At 34.0% G+C, this 18,228-nt stretch overlaps 1 protein-coding gene and 3 long non-coding RNA genes across 13 annotated transcripts in view; 3 read left to right on the top strand and 1 right to left on the bottom strand.

The window, feature by feature from the left end:
* The window catches only part of LOC124459128 (follistatin-related protein 5-like), a gene marked incomplete at its 5' end in the record, with an annotated part of 41,675 nt that overhangs the window by 13,104 nt on the left and 10,343 nt on the right, over positions 1 to 18,228 (bottom strand). The window lies entirely within an intron of this gene.
* LOC124459078 lies at positions 935 to 4,522 on the top strand. The gene is made up of 7 exons (XR_006953434.1): positions 935 to 1,306; positions 1,391 to 1,439; positions 1,524 to 1,612; positions 1,693 to 1,814; positions 3,353 to 3,464; positions 3,723 to 3,799; positions 4,460 to 4,522. It is a non-coding gene; the product is annotated as an uncharacterized LOC124459078 (long non-coding RNA).
* LOC124459071 lies at positions 4,853 to 10,757 on the top strand. Of its 10 annotated transcripts, none has more exons than XR_006953414.1 (11): positions 4,853 to 4,914; positions 5,469 to 5,774; positions 6,387 to 6,578; positions 7,165 to 7,202; positions 7,397 to 7,449; positions 7,527 to 7,566; positions 7,794 to 7,834; positions 8,215 to 8,342; positions 8,542 to 8,634; positions 9,458 to 10,152; positions 10,339 to 10,757. It is a non-coding gene; the product is annotated as an uncharacterized LOC124459071 (long non-coding RNA). The 10 variants fall into 10 exon arrangements; XR_006953416.1 differs by lacking the exon at positions 10,339 to 10,757 and having other exon boundaries at positions 6,387 to 6,464; positions 6,545 to 6,578; positions 9,458 to 10,280; XR_006953420.1 differs by lacking the exon at positions 10,339 to 10,757 and adding an exon at positions 7,912 to 7,953 and having other exon boundaries at positions 9,458 to 10,280.
* LOC124459065 lies at positions 15,585 to 17,433 on the top strand. The gene is made up of 3 exons (XR_006953405.1): positions 15,585 to 15,605; positions 16,585 to 17,120; positions 17,303 to 17,433. It is a non-coding gene; the product is annotated as an uncharacterized LOC124459065 (long non-coding RNA).

Here is an 18,228-nt window from a genome sequence, read left to right as displayed (position 1 = left end):
TTTGAAAGTTTTAATAACGGTGTCTGCTCCCGCAGCAAATCGAGATGAAATTCTAAAACTTTCCTTGCCCCAAGAGGCAAGTTCGTATTCTTTTAAAGATGACCAAGATTTTCATTACTTAACAATTTCAGCGACAGTCGTGGAGAAAATTCATTTTCTTTCAAAGCTTTTTCTATTACTTCATGACTTTGTTTCCCAATTTTATCCTTAAAGAAACTCCTCTAATTCATCTGCCATTATCAGTGAACAATTTATTTAGCTTTTACTAGCCTACAACACAGACTTTTCGCGTTTGCCAGTACTTCGCAACTTTAGTTCACAACTTCAGTACTCAAGTTCACAACTTCAGTACTCAAGTTCACAACCTCAGTACTCAAGTTACACAACTTGTCAATTCAAGTTGACAAGTTCATAACGAATATTCCATATTTGGAAATGTAGTTGGCAACATTAGAAAGTAACTTGGCAACCGCCATTTGAAAAGTTAACTGTAATCGACGATAATTAGACTTTCTTTTCTGCAAGTTTCTTCCTTTGTCCCAGACCACAAGTAGTGAATCTTTAAAATAGTTTAGGCAGTAACTAATGGGTTCTATTGAATTACAGGTCAGTGGCAGGAACTAGAGGCCGTAGCCACCCCAGTGCACTACACCTCCATGTGCCCATACATCCATAAGGTCTCCATGTTATTAACTGTCACTGAATCACGTGTTTGTTTCTTTGTACTTCGATGTCTCAGTTACCTGCATTGGCAAAGTTAAGGTAGGTAGGCTCTATATTTGTGCTTTTTGTGTTGTACAAAATGTTAACGTTTGTTCAATTGCCTATAATATCAACAGTGCGAGTTTGTTTTTCTTTAATGTGCACCTCCCCCACCTTCCTTTAAACTTTCTGGTTGGGAATTACTACCCTATTCCTCGACCTTGGTTAATTTACTGAAACCTCGATATGTCTTCATTTTATGGAAACAAATTTGGTACACCGATGTCATTTCTACGTGTTATAACTCTCAAACAATGAACATGCTCACGTAAACATGCATAATTACAAAATCATATAGTTACATACTAGATACCTTCTTTAAATCAGAAAAGAACGGATACAGACGATTTCGTCACATTAATTATTATACATTGTATATTCGTACTTTATCCTTAAAATATTCATCAAATGTGCGGATAAAATTGTCATAAGGTCAAATTTTCTATTACTGGGGAGTGAGAATGAGTTTTGCTGATGAAATATTTGTTAAAAGACAGCAACTGAAGCACTTCTCGACTGTTTAACTCATACTGATGGCACAAAGGTATTAGTTTTAATTTGTATGAATGTACTTGGTAGTGTGTTTGATTAATAAAAGTAGATTTAAACCTTTTGCTTCTTTGTTCAGGTTTTAACAAGCAACTTGACTTGTGGGGACAAAGTCTGTGTAGTAATTGGTAAAGTTAATGGTTATTGCATAGATACAAGTATTGACGACAAGATATATCATGTAGCAGACAACTTGTACATTTCTTCACAAGGTGGAGCTTGTAATCTTGAACATTTAAGGCTGCAAAAAATTACTCATATTGTTAATGTTGCCACAGGAATTGTAAATCAATTTCCAAATGTGAGTATAACTTAGATGGTGGATTTCAAATTTTAGCCTAGGCTCTTGTGTTTATGTCAAATTTTGATTTTTTCTCTCAGGAGTTTCAGTACAAAATGGTAGAAATTTTGGATTTACCTGACACAAGAATAGATCAGAATTTTGCTGAGCTGTCCTCATTCATTGAAAAGGGACTGGAGGATGGAAAGGTTTTGGTTCATTGGTAAGTGTAAAAGGGCGATGGCCGTTAATATTCTAAATGTGTGTATTGTGAAGGTTATTATGGTAAGATTTTAGGTTTTCATTTGAATGAATTAAACTTTGAATATTTTTATTAGTACATGTTGATGTTTTAACATACTTAGCAATAATTATTTACTTTGAACTTGGCTTGAAATATGACTACATCTGAGGATGTGAAAACATCAGTCAACATCAACTGAATTAACCTGAATGATCAACACATACAAACATGTAGGTTTTGCTACAGGCTTGTCAACACAATTTATGTTCTTATGGAGGATATTAATTTGATTACAAAAAACCAAATGCTGAATCAGCATGTTCACTGTTAACTTGTTGAAATGTTAATTGAAGGCTGTGTTTCACATTTGAGGCATACGTAGCAGCAAAAATTTTGTAGCCAATGAAATGATTTTCCTTTAAATGTCCAGCAAAGCAGGAGTGTCCAGGTCTTCGACTGTTGTCATTGCTTACCTTATGAAATCTAACAATATTGGGTTAGATGATGCATTTCATTTGGTAAAGAAAGCATGACCAACAGCAAAGCCTAATGAAGGTTTTTGGAGGCAACTGAAGGAAAATCATTTATTATTAAGTCAATCAAACACTCCAAGTGATGGAAGAACAAACAAATAATGGTAAACCATTCTTATATGATGGTTGAATATGCACATGAGCAGAGTGAAAGCACCAAAATTAATGGCGAACCATTCCTGTATGGTGCTACAACATGCACATGAGCCATGTGAAATGAAGAACAAAATATAATGGTGAACCATTCATGTATGGTGCTACAACATGCACTTGAGCCATGTGAAATGAAGAACAAAATATAATGGTGAACCATTCCTGTATGGTGCTACAACATGCACTTGAAATGAAGAACAAAATATAATGGTGAACAATTCCTTAATGGTAATAGAATACAAAGCTAAACTAAACAATGTAACACAATAAGGTTATTGTATATAATGTTTAATGTTTCCTGAAATCCAATAGTCATTGAAATTGCTGTTTTTATATACTTAGTAAACTCAACTTATAACATAACCCTCCCTTGGCTAACTTTATTTTTAGAATTGGGTAGAAAAGATACAAGGTGAATATGAAAACCATAATAGTCTTTGACATAATGATCTATTTAAGTTCTAATATTTTATCTTTATAAATCTTCAGCTGGAGAGCACAATCTGATTGCTTTCTTTGGCAAATGTTATCACCTGTCATGATTAATCTGTATAAAAATTTCCATTGTTGGGTCAATGGATTTTGCAATTTGCATGCAGGTTGTGTTTCCGAGGGAGGTGATAAAGAAGTGTTTCCATGGCAACTTTCCAGCATTATTGATGTGTCCAACAATTGATATAGGTAAGAAAGTTCTATGTGAGACAACATTAACTTTCTTGTTTAAATTCATCCCTGATGTTTGCGTTGGTGTTTTTATATTTTTGTGATACCTGTCCACATCAAACTTATCATCACACACCATAAACAGTTCAATGTTCTTTGTTTATATAGAGCCCCTCCAATGCGATTCAATGTTTCTATGGTAACTGCTATGCAGAATCTGTTCAAGTTTTGAGGGAATCAGGAAAAGTAACAGGTCTTCTGTTTAAACTTGTGGGAGAAGGTATGGATGACACTAACACTCAGTATGACCTCACCCTCTTTAACTCAACTTAATCTCACCTCCTTTACTCAACATTGTCCCACCCCTTCACTCAACGTTGCTCATTACCTCATCTCCTTTACTCAATATCACCTCGCTCTTGCATAGTCATTATTTAATTTCCATCACGTTGTTCAGTGAATATATTTCAGTACTTTTCATTTAAACATTTTTCATCACCTTTTCCCATTTCTATACGTTAAAAATTTCTTCCTTCAGGAAACAGCTTCGGTACATTACCAGACCTGAATAAAAAAGTTGTTGAAAGAACGGTTTCATTTGGAGACACGTGTCAGGTACGTAGACTTAATGATTTTGCAACAAATGTTTCTTCTTTTATTCCAATAGTATAGATCTGTTGTAGGTAGGTAAATAAATATACTGAACTGACGTGTTTTGGGGAGTGTGCTAGAATAGGCCACCACAACCTGGAACGACAAAGATAACGAGATATATATATATTTTACATGTTTGCAAATGTCGATCGTCCAGGTTAGTATAGTCCTGAAAACTGTTTTGTTGTTGTTGACTGACGTTTCGACAATCTTAGCGGTAGTCATCTTCAGAGTAATTTTGACAACCTTAGCGGTAGTCATCTTCAGAGCCATTTTGACTCTGAAAATGACTACCGCAAAGGTTGTCGAAACGTCAGTCAACAACAACAAAAACAGTCCTTCTCAGGACCATACCAACTTGGACGATCGACGTTTACAAACATGTAACGATACTCCTGGGTTCAAACCATTTACTTTATATATATATTTTATTCGTTATCGCCCTCCTCTCTTCTGCCACCCGTGAAAGATCCCCTTCATTTTATAATAGACATTTTTTTAAAGTTCTCTTTGTCTGTTTTCTTTGAAAAACACTATTATTGCAAGTGGAACCAGGAAGACTGGGGTCTAAACTTTTATAGCTACTGAAAAGAATATTTTGTACAAAATTTTCCATTTCAGGATGTCATGACGTGTTTTGGTTCACCTTGTAAAGTATTTTATAAAGCTGAAGATAAGGTGAATGTTTAGCAAAAGTTTCAGTAGAGGATTTGACTTAAGAAGCGTTTTTAGTTAGCATTCAAGCAGTTCATTTAGTTGCAAGACGTCTATCAGACGTCTATATTTTGCTATTGTAGAAAAATGCGAATTTTAATCTCGGACGTACAATCGGTTGTCCATACCTTCTCGTATTATTTTGTTTATTTGACTATAACTCTGTTTCCAATATCGCTGTTTTTTATTACAACGTCTTACCTTATTACAACTGATTAATAATTTTAATGTTTTTTATGTGCATTACAGCAATATCTTCTTCTCCATCTTTTCTCTAGATGCGTATCCATTCTCCTATACATACAAACTTAATTAATCAAATAGATCCTTCTATTTCTTCAACTAATTTTACACTTGGCGTGGTAAGTCATGAATTTTATTCTTTGGCTTTTTCTACCTATTCTGTAGTGTTGTGTTGATAAAGTTATGCCTGATTGCAGGCTATATGCATAAGCTCGGGAAACAGGGATAAAAACAAGGCATGAATTGAGCCCCGAGGTGCAAAAAGTGAAGAGCGTATTTTTTGTACAATGTCTTTTGTTTAATAAATATTTGTTATAACAACGGGAGTTTGGTGTTCTGTAACAATTCGGAACAGAGTACATTTTTCTTGATTTCTTTCATTCTTAATTACCTATCTATTATTTGAGACAATAGTCTTCTTCATTCCCATAATTCCATGCATCATAAATAAAAAGGAACATAACAGCAAAAGAAATCATATTTTCCTGATTATTGGCGTAGATAAAACAAAATGGGCAGAATTGTATCAGGAGCTTGGACTTTATTATTGGTAGCTTCTTTTCTTCATGAAAGCAGTGCACTTTCTGCTCAGACATGCAAAAATATTACATCCTTTAAAGAAAAGTGTTAGAATCCTGATTTTATATTTGTCAAAAATCAAATTGTTCTTAAGGGCGAACTCGATGTGAAATTCAAGACTAGTGGACAAAATTTCTCTTGGTATTGTGGAAGCTCGAGAAGAGAAGTGGTTTTGGACAAACCGGCAAATAAAGCACGAGTGTATTATCGAAAAAATGAAGACGTAGAAATATTCATTGAAGATTGTCCCCAGGTTAAGTCTAAAAAATTCAGTGTTACAGCTGGTAAAAGTGTTTGTTACGGCGAAAGTTTTTCCTATGCGTGTCCTGGGATAGAAGGAAAAAGTCATCCTTGCAGTTATGAACTAATGATTAACAAAAAAACAACTAAAGTATCTCAGGTATCTGTCGGATTGACCCTGAAAATCGTAGCAAATTTCAAAATATCTTTTTCTGCATCAAGGACACAAAAAATCGTACACACTTATGAGTACCAAGAGAAATGGTACTTTGTCGTACCTGCTGGATATACGTTTTGCTCATATAGAAAAGCCACAATTAGTTTTGGAAATCAGTCATACTACTGTTCTGGAACACACTTCAAATTTGTTAAGTTTGGTACTATTTGCTCGGGGAATAGATTATGTAATAAAAAAGAAAGGTCATGTTTCCATGACGAACACAACATCAGTAACAGGCCAAATTTTCATTTCGCTTTCTGTTTTATCATACTCTGTGTTTTTCTTTTCATCTAATGTAAAACGTTCATTGCCAACACCCACTCATTTATTAACAGCTAATGTGTAGTCTCTAGTATCTTAAATATAAATGGACAATATAATGTTTCTGTGAAGAAATAAAAGCTTAGTTTCATGTATAAACACGAGACGTATTGTGTAAACTTACTTGTCACTTTTAGAGTTGCATGTGAAAAAGAATACAGTTTTTAGTCTGTTACGAGTACTGTATGCTGTTTTGTTTGTGATGAAATAATACAATGTTTGGTATTTTAGGACAAGTCTTTCATTACCTAAACACAACCAGTGGTGTCTAAACTAGATTCCATCCTTCAAGATCATTGGCATATCCAAGTTTGCAAGTTTTTTTCCAGCTTTCCACTACATCAATATATCATTCCATTTCTTGAAATGTTGTTTTTTACCTTGTTCAGAATGTACGCCAAATGAAATTTAAAGAATTTCTAAGTGAGTACAATGCTTAGTCAAACAACCTGGCTGAAAAAGCTGATATGCAATAACATTTGCAAATCTTGCTGTTTTTGAGAAATTCTGTTACACCATTGATGTCTCTATAAACTTGTGGCACTGTTTCACTACCTTTAAAATAATTAACTAATAGGTGACTAAAATATAGAATGCAAACAGATAGCATATTATGTATATACTTAACATTTATATCATCACATATTTGTAAAAAGAGTTTCATTGGGACAATAATCTCATTGTTCTATGTAACTTGTGGTTCCTGGCAGATTTTCAGAAGTGTATACCTTTTAGACTTTTATCATAGAATTTTATGATTGAAGGCTAAAAAAAATTGCAAAGTAATCTTCACATTGTAACTCAACCAATACCTTCAATACTCAGTAACATAAGACCCTCGCTGGCCTTTCCGTCGTCTTCGTGAAAACAGCTAATTACATTATTTTGCATGGAAATTTCAGCGAATACATAATTAATTTATGTGCGTTCCGTTTTTTGGGACACCTGTAGATGGACCTCTTGTGGTATCAGTTACTCTTCCTATGATAGAATTTTGTTCTTTTTATAGGCAACGCAGGAAATGTTGATTAAGCCATTACTGCGCAGGTGCGTACGTACGTAGACGATCCTTTAAGTCTGTGAATGTGACATATTTGAACGAGCTCATTGATTTGTTCTCTGACGTACAGAGAATTTGTTCCTGAAATTGAAATTTGTTTTAATAATTGTAAAACACTTTACTGTCTCCGAGATCTTGTATTTTTAACAAAGACTACGTACGATGTGTTGATCTTTGCTAGGTGACAGCGTACATAACAGAGCTTCAAGCATCAGGATCAGTGACTGACAACATGTCTGTTAAGTCAAGTTTAGAATGAACTGTTATAATTTGTGTTTGTCAACAACCATATGTGATGTTTTGTCTTCCAGAGTGACGGACGCTGAAGGAGGGAGAAAGTCACTATCTTACGTACGTATATTGATAATTTTATATTTGATAAAGAATGAGTAACACAACGAGTTACGACACCACGTAAATTGATCGAAATGATTTGACAAACCTCTCCCCCCAACCCTCTCCCGTAGAAAATTTAGTCAATTGACCAGAACTATTTTCCAAAATATATAACCGTTCATTGCTAAGAAGTGTTGTTTTATTTGTTTATAAAACACAGAGTTTTATTTTTTTACTTTTAGATTGCCTTTGTCAAATCTCTCTTGTAAAATCAATAGCTCAGGTAGGATAATTGTCAGTTGTGGTTTACCATGCCTCAAAAGCAAGAGTAAAACTGTGTTCATTATCTTTTTTATTAAGTTATCACACAGGAAAGACACCATAGCAAACAGCTATCTCCAAGTAATGGTTAAAATACAGAAATCTAAATAACGATCTGTTGTCATAGTTGCGTTTTTAGCTAAAAGTACACTATAAAGATTATGAAGTAGTTGAAGATATTAAGTCAATAATTAAATTAGTAAAGCCTGCTCCCCAGTCACCCCATAACCCGCGCATACTTGTTCTTGATATCCCAATTGCAAAAATTCTTCTTCATACTTTATGTAAATATCGTAATATCAGAGAAGTAAGCATGGATCAAATAGAAAGTTTTATTTATAGATTTTGAAATATGAGCCAGCAAAACTTCTACTACAATCTGTGTCGTTATTTTGCTATGAAGCTTTACAAAAACTTCGCCCGTGAATTGTTCGTGTTGAAAGTATGAGAGCTCCAAAACCTGGGGAGAGGTTTGTCATTCATGTTACGTAAAGTCTTGTTCTTATCCAAAACTCACATAGCCACAATCACCCTCACCACCATTATCTTTATCACACCTTAACCCTCACCATCATTTTTTATCCCAAACCATCATCACCGTAATCCCCCAATCACCCTCACCACGTCCTTTATCCACATTACTCATTTTCATTATCCGTTCCTACTTAGAGCGATACCATGACTGGATCACCGCTGACCAATGATGTTGCGCCCTTGGACAACAATGCTCCAAAGGGCATCATACTATTAACAGGTGGTAAGGTTAGTGATTTCATTTTAGTGGCTACCTTTTTGATTCCTAGTATAAATTGTGTTTTATTTAAGAAATAAAAGATGTTTACTGTGCTTGCACAGGCTTATGCAAACCGAAGATTCGTTTGGGAGAACTTGAGAGCAGATCAGTGCAAGCCCGAGACCGAAGATCGAGAGTTGCACATGCTCGAGAGTTCTTACAAACGTCTTCTAGGTTTGCACAAGTCAGTGTAAACACGGAAAATATCTTTTATTTCTTTTATAAAATAACAATATTGCGAAACAGACGAACATTTTAATTTTTCCTCTAAAATGTATTCATGATCTATTTGCAAATTCTCATTGACTGGTTGATTGTTATGATTGATTTGATTGGTAGAGCTTAGACGTGTTTTGCACAGGCTAATGCAAACACAGCTCTAGACCAATCAGCGCACGTGTTTCATTGTGTTTATTTTATAATGTTTGATGAAAGACCGCCGTTGTATGAAAGAAGAACAAAGACTCTCATATACACGGGAATTCTAAAATTTTAGACACCGTACCTAATCATTGGAGCATATAAGTACTAGATATTTCTTCATACCAACCTACATGGATTTTGAATTTTTGAAATATTTTAGATGACTAACTGCTAGTGATTTGGTCAACTACCTACAAATTAGTAAGGGTAGAGCATGATCATGTGTGCTCTATGGGATTGAGAGACCCTCGCATTAGATAAAATTTTACTTACTCGGGCACCGTTTTAGAACAATGCATGGCCAAAGCCAAAAGGGATTACTTATGGTACTGAATTTAAGATGCTGTATTCTTATACAAGTATCTTTAGTTTACAGCTGATGATTGTTTTCAACGAGTATTTGAGATGTGTTCCATGTAAAGGCAGGTTTTAGTTCAAAACCTCTCGAAAGTTATAAGCCAGGGGGACATTGGATTGGTATAACTCACAACCTGTTAATTTTAACACGTTCTATAAATATTTACCAGCAATGTGCGAGGTAGATTACATTGACATGAAAGGTTGAGGATTTTCAAATGATTTTCGAAAGGTTACGTGCCCAACAACCCTCTAAGAAAGGAACATTTTCATTGATGAACAAACAATAATGTCTCGGACTGATTATCGAAGCACATCATTGTTAGATGATGCAAAAGGCCAAGTTCTACTCTGGTTATGTCAGTTTGAAAAGCACTTCAACAACCTGCTCCAGTGGATGTTTCAAGTCCAAAGAAAATTGAGGTAGATAAGAAGAAAGAAGCATGTGTTAGTACGACAAATACACGACGTACTTTAAAAGTTATTGAACATGGAAAACATGTATGTTGTTTTATTTTATGTAATAAACATGTGTTTGTTTTTAACTTTGTGAGCAATTATTAGTTTTTCCAATTTTTTCGTAAGAGATATTTTAATTTTAACATGAATATATTTACATCATCGAGATGCGTTAGAAACGCGTTAAATTTCATCACCTTGTTAGTTATTCAGAGATGAAATGTAATGTGGAGTTACGACAGTCATTAGTATCCTTTAACCTCATTAATATTTTCTATTTAGAGGATACTAATAAGGAAGTGAACAATAAAAAAACAATATCTTGTTAGTATTCTCTATATATGGATTAAAAATGAGATTTAGTGAATACCATTAAGCTTTAATTGTATTCCATTGTTTTCACTCCATCTCGGCATTTTCCTTGAGCTTTAAAGCTTACATCACTTCTTGAACTTTAGCCACTATGCCATATGGAACATCAAAATACTGGACGCTGATTGGCCGAGTGACTTTGGCTGTGTTCTAATTCTAGATATCTGTAGATATGACGTCATTACTACGAAAAATTTTTTCTACCATTATTGACTGACGCCATTAAAAGCCGAATTTGAAAAAAATCAAATAAAGTGATGTTTACCACAGTTTCTAAAAACAATAAGCGAAAGATTTCGAACAAAATTGATGCAGAAAACACTAAAAAAGCGACGAAGCTGGTTTCGAACATATTTACAGCATATTTAAACAAGAAGAACTCGAAAAAACCGTTTGACAATTACAACTAAGGGCAGGTTTCGAAATGTTTTACATTGATGAGTGTAAATAATATTTCAGTTTGTTGAGGTGAATGATAAAACAATTATTCAATTCGTTTTTCGCATGATATCAACAATTATTCATACCTCTGTCAACGTTATCCGTCCCAGCTTTGCTTCGGCAGATGACATTGACCTCGGTCTGAATAATTCTAGATATCATGCTCAACTTCATCTAATAACTGCTCATTATTTAAATATTAACTTGCTAAACTGAGGGACATTTTGCTGGTATATTTGTGTGTTATAATCTTTTCGTCCGAGGAATATTTAATTTCACTGTGTAGCACAAATCACTGTGACTGTCCCACTATCTTATAATGGTTTAAATGACAGAAAAATTACAGTCCATTGAAATGAAAAATATCAAATTCAGCCAAAACGCAAAACAAAATAATGAAAGCCAAAATGTACTTTTTTGCCGTACAAAAACCAGGTTACAAACCCTAAACATGGCGACTGTATTATTGATGACGTCACGTTCATATCAAGAATACAAAGTTGCCAAACATAAAATGTCTTCCTTATTTTATTGTCTAAGCGGAAACTGGAAAGGTGGCAAAATTTTCAATCTGAAGTTGCATTAACAATTTGTCATATGTCATTTTAGCCAGTAAATAGCAAGAAATTTATCACGTGCTTTCGTACGAGTATACACGTCGTAGATGGTCAAAGTACAGTACACCAACAGCTAATGGTGCAGTTTCCTCATTCTTGTAATTTTACCATGCATATAAAGTATGTCACGTTTTAAATTTTGTTGCGTATAATAATAATGGCAGTACTAACGAAAATTGATATCCAAGTGATTGAATGTTGGTGTTATTAGGGTAAACCTACCACTAGGGTGCCCTCTAGCGCGCATGTGTGAACGCTACTTATACAACATATTTACGTAGGGTGACTCGCTTTCTAGGATAACCCTTCTGCTGGGGTTACCGTACCTCCATGTAAATAGTCTCTAAGCAAATTGCTTTTGTATATTTCATGGGAAATAGTCCAAACAAATTCAACGCATAATTTAATAATGATGTGAGCAAAGCCATGTAATATATTTGAAAAATGCCATTTATATAAATAACATGTAAATATATAATTCTTAATTGGTGACCAAAGTTTGTTATAGACGTGTGCTGTATATAGTATTTTATGATACAACTTGCAATATACAGTATATATATCATTAAAGTGAATCAGTGGAGAAATAATTTCTCAACAGGCTTTAAAGGTTTACACATTTAGCTTTACATATTTATCATCCAGTGTAAGCTACAAGAATTTTTAGTAAGTTATAACGTTTGATGAACGTTTTCTTGCTTATACATACTTTTGTCCAAAAGGTAAAACTTCGGCTATGGACGCATATCGTGGTTCGTTCATTGAAGGAAGATATTTCCATGAAGAACTACATCCCATTTTGAAACACTCCACTGAATTAAGATAATTACCTTTATCATTCCAACCTCCCATGACAACAATTGTATCATCTGTTATAACTGCACAACACCCAAATCTCTTTTCCAACATGGATGGTAAGACTGTAATCTTACCTGTCTTAGTGTCATACATGATAACACAGTTCAAATTTTCTCTTCCATCCCAACCTCCAAGAAGAAAAACTTGATCTCTCCATTGAACTGTTGCCATGTCAGTTAATGGATGAGGTAATGGAGGCATTTCCTTAAATGTAAGAGTCCTTGGATCAAATTCCAAAACACTGGACAAAGCTTTCCTATATATTTCCTCTCCTCCAAAAATAAGAACTTTATCATCAACAACAACAGCTCCATGCCACGAACGTGGTTCAGGCATATGACACAACTCTTTCACAACATGAGATGTTGTACCAGCGATGTTTATTTCACTGATCAAATCTGATCTTCCTTTCCCACCAATGTATCCTCCAATGTGAAAGATTTGTTGTTTATAAACAACAGTTTGATGATAATGACATTCATAAGGAAGCTTTGTGGGAAATGTCTTCCATGTCAAAGGAAACTGTTTAAAATTCAATGTCTCCATTGACTTGCAGTCTTCTCCTCCAACAACAAATAAATTATCATTATAAATAAATGATGAAGCAAACTTGTGTTCATTTTCCATTGATGCAATGTTAAACCATTTCTCCTCCTTCCATGAAAATATTTCAACACTCCTTGAGGAACCAAGTGAGGAACCTCCAGCAATCAAAATATCACCTTTTAAAGAGTTCATCACCATTTCAATTGATGATGTCAATGTTGAACATGTTGTTCATTTATATTCATCTTTTCCAACATTTGAAACATCATGGCTTTCATTTCTTTCATTTCTTTGGTCACTGTAGAAAGATTTTGTTCAACATTTTCTACTACAGATTCCATCATTTCTTTGATGGAATCAAAGAAATGATGGAATCTGTAGTAGAAAACAATCGGAACAGACTTCAAATTTGTTAAGTTTGGTACTATTTGCTCGGGGAATAGATTATGTAATAAAAAAGAAAGGTCATGTTTCCATGACGAACACAACATCAGTAACACAAGTTTATCATACTCTGTGTTTTTCTTTTCATCTAATGTAAAACGTTCATTGCCAACACCCACTCATTTATTAACAGCTAATGTGTAGTTTCTAGTATCATAAATATAAATGGACAATATAATGTTTCTGTGAAGAAATGAAAGCTTAGTTTCATGTATAAACACGAGATGTATTTTGTAAACTTACTTTAATACGTCGCAAAATCCTTATGGCATTTTGCGTATAGTAACTATGAATATGTAGTTGATTAGCATTTATGTATGTGTGTGACAATAATAAAGTCATTAGTAAACTCAATTGTCAACTTTGTGCTTCTAGCTGCATGTGCTGTGTAAACGTCATATTTATTATGAAATATGCAAATTTTTCACTTTTAGTTTTTGCTAACTTGAATGAATTAAGTTCGTTATCTTAAATGAAAGATTTTTCAAATAAACTGCTAAGGTTATCCCCTACCTATACGAGTTCCACTTTTATTAAAAGATTCATTACAGGGAAATGATAGCAATTGCTGATAGCAATTCCATATTTGCAGTATAGTTAATTCAAATCACAAATTCGGATTTGACAAAGTCGATGTCATTTAAAGACATTAGAATTGTTCCACTAGACGAACAAAATGATACAAGATTCAACACTATGAATGCATTTAATTTTAAATCTTCACCATGCAGCAACTGTAAATTCTTCGAAGTAACATTTTATAAAAATTTTGGATATTTTGCTATCGATGTGTACACATGGTATGCAGCCAAATTGATCAGGTCCTAGTCTTTCTCCCGTATACTGTGTTATATAAATGTAGTTTTGATGGATGGAAACCATTATGAAAACGACTTGATTATGACCGCGCTAAATTTGAGAATTTAAGCGAGCAATGTTTTTGAAATATTTGTTACTTCACTTCAAATTTTGAATATCGGAGCAAAATTTTCTGCCTATGTTAAAGATATACAGATATATAGAGTTGTAGTGAATGTGAATGGCACCGAAAAGAAAGCGAGAAGTCCCAAAGAAGGTTGGCAGGCAGAGTCAAAGGAATTAAACTGCACATTTTGCCCTATTACGGTATTAAATACATCCATGTCGATTGATGAGCAAGAAAATAAATTGAACGATTATATAGAAGATTTTCTACTCAAAGGTAAATTTGTGAACGAAATTGTGTGTTATCATTGACTGTTCATGTAGTTATTAAGGATAAAAATATTAATAAAATTTGAAATCAGCTGTTGATTTAATTCAAAACTCCCATGTTGTTATTATTTTCAAAACCGTATTTTGTACCCCGAAGAAATTTTGGAGTACACCGTAAACTGAGGTGTATATCATCAAGATTATGTGTGCTTTGACCTAAAAAAAATTTACATGGTTTTGTGTACAAATAATGCACAAGAATTAAGTCGATACATTAAGTGTTGTTATGGATGAAGTAACCAATCATCCGCTGAAGATGTTTGTTATTTTAAGAAGTGTTGTTTTATTTGTTTATAAAACACAGAGTTTTATTTTTTTACTTTTAGATTGCCTTTGTCAAATCTCTCTTGTAAAATCAATAGCTCAGGTAGGATAATTGTCAGTTGTGGTTTACCATGCCTCAAAAGCAAGAGTAAAACTGTGTTCATTATCTTTTTTATTAAGTTATCACACAGGAAAGACACCATAGCAAACAGCTATCTCCAAGTAATGGTTAAAATACAGAAATCTAAATAACAATCTGTTGTCATAGTTGCGTTTTTAGCTAAAAGTACACTATAAAGATTATGAAGTAGTTGAAGATATTAAGTCAATTATTAAATTAGTAAAGCCTGCTCCCCAGTCACCCCATAACCCGCGCATACTTGTTCTTGATATCCCAATTGCAAAAATTCTTCTTCATACTTTATGTAAATATCGTAATATCAGAGAACGTAAGCATGGATAAAATAGAAAGTTTTATTTATAGATTTTGAAATATGAGCCAACAAAACTTCTACTACAATCTGTGTCGTTATTTCGCTATGAAGCTTTACAAAAACTTCGCTCGTGAATTGTTCGTGTTAAAAGTATGAGAGCTCCAAAACCTGGGGAGAGGTTTGTCATTCATATTACGTAAAGTCTTGTTCTTATCCAAAACTCACATAGCCACAATCACCCTCACCACCATTATCTTTATCACACATTAACCCTCACCATCATTTTTTATCCCAAACCGTCATTACCGTAATCCCTCAATCACCCTCACCACGTCCTTTATCCACATTACTCATTTTCATTATCCGTTCCTACTTAGAGTGATACCCATGACTGGATCACCGCTGACCAATGATGTTGCGCCCTTGGACAACAATGCTCCGAAGGGCATTATAGTATTAACAGGTGGTAAGGTTAGTGATTTCATTTTAGTGGCTACCTTTTTGATTCCTAGTTGAATTGTGTTTTATTTAAGAAATAAAAGATGTTTACTGTGCTTGCACAGGCTTACGCAAACCGAAGATTCGTTTGGGAGAACTTGAGAGCAGATCAGTGCAAGCCCGAGACCGAAGATCGAGAGTTGCACATGCTCGAGAGTTCTTACAAACGTCTTCTAGGTTTGCACAAGTCAGTGTAAACACGGAAAATATCTTTTATTTCTTTTATAAAATAACAATATTGCGAAACAGACGAACATTTTAATTTTCCTCTAAAATGTATTCATGATCTATTTGCAAATTCTCATTGACTGGTTGATTGTTATGATTGATTTGATTGGTAGAGCTTAGACGTGTTTTGCACAGGCTAATGCAAACACAGCTCTAGACCAATCAGCACACGTGTTTCATTGTGTTTATTTTATAATGTTTGATAAAAGACCGCCGTTGTATGACAGAAGTACAAAGACTCTCATACACACAGGAATTCTGAAATTTTAGACACCGAACCTAATCATTGGAGCATATAAGTACTAGACATTTCTTCATACCAACCTACATGAAATTTGAATTTTTGAAATATCTTAGATGAGTAACTGCTAGTGATTTGGTCAACTACCTGCAAATTAGTAAGGGTAGAGCATGATCATGTGTGCTCTATGGGATTGAGAGACCCTCGCATTAGATAAAATTTCACTCACTCGGGCACCGTCATAGAACAATGCATGGCCAAAGACAGAAGGGATTACTTATGGTACTCAATTTAAGATGCTGTATTCTTATACAAGTATCTTTAGTTTACAGCTGATGATTGTTTTCAACGAGTATTTGAGATGTGTTCCATGTAAAGGCAGGTTTTAGTTCAAAACCTCTCGAAAGTTATAAGCCAGGGGGACATTGGATTGGTATAACTCACAACCTGTTAATTTTAACACGTTCTATAAATATTTACAAGCAATGTGCGAGGTAGATTACATTGACATGAAAGGTTGAGGATTTTCAAATGATTTTGGAAAGGTTACGTGCCCAACAACCCTCTAAGAAAGGAACATTTTCATTGATGAACAAACAATAATGTCTCGGACTGATTATCGAAGCACATCATTGTTAGATGATGCAAAAGGCCAAGTTCTACTCTGGTTATGTCAGTTTTAAAGCACTTCAACAACCTGCTCCAGTGGATGTTTCAAGTCCAAAGAAAATTGAGGTAGATAAGAAGAAAGAAGCATGTGTTAGTACGACAAATACACGACGTACTTTAAAAGTTATTGAACATGGGAAAACACGTATGTTGTTTCATTTTATGTAATACACATGTGTTTGCTTTTAACTTTGTGAGCAATTATTAGTTTTTCCAATTTTTCGTAAGAGATATTTTAATTTTAACATGAATATATTTACATCATCGAGATGCGTTAGAAACGCGTTAAATTTCATCACCTTGTTAGTTATTCAGAGATGAAATGTAATGTGGAGTTACGACAGTCATTAGTATCCTTTAACCTCATTAATGTTTTCTATTTAGAGATACTAATAAGGAAGTGAACAATAAAAACAATATCTTGTTAGTATTCTCTATATATGGATTAAAATGAGATTTAGTGAATACCATTAAGCTTTAATTGTATTCCATTGTTTTCACTCTATCTCGGCATTTTCCTTGAGCTTTAAAGCTTACATCACTTCTTGAACTTTAGCCACTATGCCATATGGAACATCAAAATACTGGACGCTGATTGGCCGAGTGACTTTGGCTGTGTTCTAATTCTAGATATCTGTAGATATGACGTCATTACTACGAAAAATTTTTCTACCATTATTGACTGACGCCATTAAAAGCCGAATTTGAAAAAATCAAATAAAGTGATGTTTACCACAGTTTCTAAAACAATAAGCGAAAGATTTCGAACAAAATTGATGCAGAAAACACTAAAAAAGCGACGAAGCTGGTTTCGAACATATTTACAGCATATTTAAACAAGAAGAACTCGAAAAAACCGTTTGACAATTACAACTAAGGGCAGGTTTCGAAATGTTTTACATTGATGAGTGTAAATAATATTTCAGTTTGTTGAGGTGAATGATAAAACAATTATTCAATTCGTTTTCGCATGATATCAACAATTATTCATACCTCTGTCAACGTTATCCGTCCCAGCTTTGCTTCGGCAGATGACATTGACCTCGGTCTGAATAATTCTAGATATCATGCTCAACTTCATCTAATAACTGTTCATTATTTAAATATTAACTTGCTAAACTGAGGGACATTTTGCTGGTATATTTGTGTGTTATAATCTTTTCGTCCGAGGAATATTAAATTTCACTGTGTAGCACAAATCACTGTGACTGTCCCACTATCTTATAATGGTTTAAATGACAGAAAAATTACAGTCCATTGAAATGAAAAATATCAAATGTAGCCAAAACGCAAAACAAAATAATGAAAGCCAAAATGTACTTTTTTGCCGTACAAAAACCAGGTTACAAACCCTAAACATGGCGACTGTATTATTGATGACGTCACGTTCATATCAAGAATACAAAGTTCTCAGACATAAAATTTCCTCGTTATTTTGTTGTCTGAGAGGAAACTGGA

The sequence above is a fragment of the Xenia sp. Carnegie-2017 genome, unplaced genomic scaffold (genome assembly GCF_021976095.1).
Source record: "Xenia sp. Carnegie-2017 unplaced genomic scaffold, XeniaSp_v1 HiC_scaffold_64, whole genome shotgun sequence".
Classification (NCBI taxonomy): Eukaryota; Metazoa; Cnidaria; class Anthozoa; order Malacalcyonacea; family Xeniidae; genus Xenia; species Xenia sp. Carnegie-2017.
This window is presented reverse-complemented; position numbering and strand designations above follow the sequence as displayed.